This window comes from Cryptomeria japonica, unplaced genomic scaffold, assembly GCF_030272615.1.
Source record: "Cryptomeria japonica unplaced genomic scaffold, Sugi_1.0 HiC_scaffold_32, whole genome shotgun sequence".
Lineage (NCBI taxonomy): Eukaryota > Viridiplantae > Streptophyta > Pinopsida > Cupressales > Cupressaceae > Cryptomeria > Cryptomeria japonica.
Window position 1 is genome coordinate 95,498 of NW_026728854.1, and position 3,489 is coordinate 98,986.

Below are 3,489 nucleotides of genomic sequence, written 5' to 3' on the forward strand. Positions count from 1 at the left end.
GTGTTTTGGTGCTTGATCCCTATTTTGGGTGCCCACCTTGCACCAAGTGCGCACCCGGGGCAAACCGAGCGCCTTGGTGCACCGGGGCAAGATCGAGCGTGCACCCGAGGCGCCCCGAACATGCACCAAGGTGCACTCGGCCCACATGTGAGCGCAGGTCGTTGCGCCCGAGGTGGTGTGTGGGCACCGCGTTGCAGACGGGACACTGCACGCACACGACGCCCCCTCCAGGTGCACGCACGTAGGCCGGGCCGGGTGCACACCCGACGCCCTAGCAAGGTGCGCGCACCCGGGCAGGGCTCACACTTGGCGAACGGGGCGCACTTCGCGAGGGAGGGTGTGCACCTCGACGGGGGTGGGTGGCCGGGGTGGATTCGCACGTGGGTCGCGGTTTGCTAAGTACACACTGCGACAAGCTCATAACGGGTGCGATCATACCAGCATTAGTGCACCGGATCCCATCAGAACTCCGCAGTTAAGCGCGCTTGGGCCGGAGTAGTACTGGGATGGGTGACCTCCCGGGAAGTCCCGGTGTTGCACCCTTTTTTAGTTTTTCGCCGGGCGTCGCAATGCTATTTGAATAAACCTTTTGCCCGTTTGCGTTCTCGTCGGGGCCGGGCCGGGCCGGGGTGCGCTGCCCGCACTACCGCGCGCGCGGGGGCGACACCGAGCGCGCACCCGAGGCGCCCCGAGCACACAGGCCACGGTGCAACCCGGGCGTTGTGCGCGCACCCCGGTGCGCCCGAGGTGCTGCGCGCGCACCCAGGTGAAATCGGTGTGCACCTCGGCCAGTGCGCGCTCGGTCGAGTCGCGCACGTTGGCCAAGGTGCACGGTGATGTTTCTTACTCTAAGGTTCCGCACCAGACGCCCGGGACAGGTGAGCGAAGCTGGGCGGGGCCGGGTGCGCGGCCGGGGCAGGTGCACGCAGCTGGAGAGAGCTTTGGAGCACACTTCGGAGCGCACCAATGATGCGCTCCATTCAAAAGTTTCCTGAAAAGGCAAAAAAAGTTGAGATTATAGAATTTCCCACTTGAGAGATTGTAAAAAAAAAAAATTTAAAATGAAGGAAACGCGGGTGCCAAGGTGTGCGCAGCCCAGCCAAGGTGTGCGCACCAAGGCGCCCACCCTGGCGAAGGTGCACGCAAGGTGCGCACCCGAGGCAAACCGGACAATTAACCCAACTTTCGACTTCGCGCGCACCTTGGAGCGCACTTCGGAGCGCTCCTTGGTGCGCACCAATCTTGGGCACCTCGGAGTGCACCATGGCGCCCACCAAGGTGCGCACCCGGGGCAAACCGAGCTCCGACTTCGTGCGCACCTTGGAGCGCACGAAAGGTGCGCACCATGGCGCCCACCAAGGTGCGCAGCCCAGCCAAGGCGTGCGCATCAAGGTGCGCACCCTGGCGAAGGTGCGCACCCGGGGCAAACCGAGCTCCGACTTCGTGCGCACCTTGGAGCGCACAAAAGGTGCGCAACCCAGCCAAGGTGTGCGCACCCCGGTCAAACCGAGCTCCGAATCGTGCGCACCAGAGGTGCACGCCATCGTGCGCACCTTGGAGCACACTTCGGAGCCCTCCTTGGTGCGCGCCGATGTTGCGCACCTCGGAGCGCACCCGGGGAAAACAATGCAATTAACCCGACTTTCGACTTCGTGGGCACCTCGGAGCGCTCTCGGGTTCGCACCTCGGAGCACACCGAGGTGCGCACCTTTGATGCGCTGCCTTCACCAATTTCCAGAAAAGGCAAGAAAACATTGAGAAGGTGTGCGCACCGAGGTGCCCACCCTGGCGAAGGTGCACGCGAGGTGCGCACCCGGGGCAAACCGGGCTCCGACTTCGTGCACGCCGCACCTTGGAGCACACTTCGGAGCGCTCCTTGGTGCGCACCAGGGCGCGCAACCCAGCCGAGGTGCCCACCCCGGCGAAGGTGCACGCGAGGTGCGCACCCGGGGCAAACCGGGCTCCGACTTCGTGCACGCCATGGTGCCCACCGCGGCGAAGGTGCACGCGAGGTGCGCACCCGGGGCAAACCGGGCTCCGACTTCGTGCACGCCGCACCTTGGAGCACACTTCGGAGCGCTCCTTGGTGCGCACCATGGTGCCCACCAGGGCGCGCAACCCCGCCGAAGGTGCACGCGAGGTGCGCACCCGGGGCAAACCGGGCTCCGACTTCGTGCACGCCGCACCTTGGAGCACACTTCGGAGCGCTCCTTGGTGCGCACCATGGTGCCCACCAGGGCGCGCAACCCCGCCGAAGGTGCACGCGAGGTGCGCACCCGGGGCAAACCGGGCTCCGACTTCGTGCACGCCATGGTGCGCACCGCGGCGAAGGTGCGCACCCGGGGCAAACCGGGCTCCGACTTCGTGCACGCCGCACCTTGGAGCACACTTCGGAGCGCTCCTTGGTGCGCACCAGGGCGCGCAACCCAGCCGAGGTGCCCACCCCGGCGAAGGTGCACGCGAGGTGCGTACCCGGGGCAAACCGGGCTCCGACTTCGTGCACGCCGCACCTTGGAGCACACTTCGGAGCGCTCCTTGGTGCGCACCATGGTGCCCACCAGGCCGCGCAACCCAGCCAAGGTGTGCGCACCAAGGTGCACGCGAGGTGCGCACCCGGGGCAAACCGGGGTCCGACTTCGTGCACGCCGCACCTTGGAGCACACATCGGGGCGCTCCCGGGTTCGCACCGGCGTTGCGCACCGTGGTGGGCACCTCGGAGCACACCAAGGTGGGCAGCGAGGTGCGCACCTTTGATGCGATGCCTTCACTAATTTCCATAAAAGGCAAAAAAAAAACGAGATTTTAAAATTTCCGTTTTGAAAGATAGTGAGAAAAAGGGAATGCTGGTGCCATCTTGAGCCCGCCCTGGTGCGCAGCCCAGCCAAGGTGTGCGCACCAAGGTGCCCACCCTGGCGAAGGTGCGCGCCCGGGCAATTAATCCAACTTCCAACTTCGCGCGCAGCCAGGGTGGGAGCGCACCCAACAACCGGGCCTGGGAAGAGCCAATGCGAGAAACCCCACCAAACGCTCTGACAAAAAAAGAGGGGGCGCTCCAGTAACCCCGCTTCGGAGCGCACCCTGGGCAAACCCAGCCAAGGTGCCCACCCCGGCCAAGGTGCAGGCGAGGTGCGCACCCGGGGCAAACCGGGCTCCGACAACGTGCACGCCGCACCTTGGAGCACACTTCGTAGCGCTCCCGGGTGCGCACCTCAGAGCACACCAAGGTGGGCAGCGAGGTGCGCACCTTTGATGCGCTGCCTTCACTAATTTCCAGAAAAGGCAAAAAAAAAAGGAGATTTTAAAATTTCCGTTTTGAAAGATAGTGAAAAAAACGGAACGCGCGTGCCATCTTGAGCCCGCCCTGGTGCGCAGCCCAGGTAAGGTGCCCACCCTGGCAAAGGTGCGCACCCGGGCAATTAACCCTACTTCCGACTTCGTGCGCGCCAGGGTGGCAACCGGGCCTCGGAAGAGCCAATGCGAGAAACCCCA

The 3,489-nt window shown here is 64.6% G+C and overlaps 1 non-coding gene across 1 annotated transcript; it reads left to right on the forward strand.

Annotated features, from left to right (window-relative positions):
- The first annotated feature begins 424 nt into the window (after positions 1–424).
- LOC131861648 (5S ribosomal RNA) lies at positions 425–543 on the forward strand. The gene has a single exon (XR_009360681.1). It is a non-coding gene; the product is annotated as a 5S ribosomal RNA (ribosomal RNA).
- The last annotated feature ends 2,946 nt before the right edge of the window (positions 544–3,489 follow it).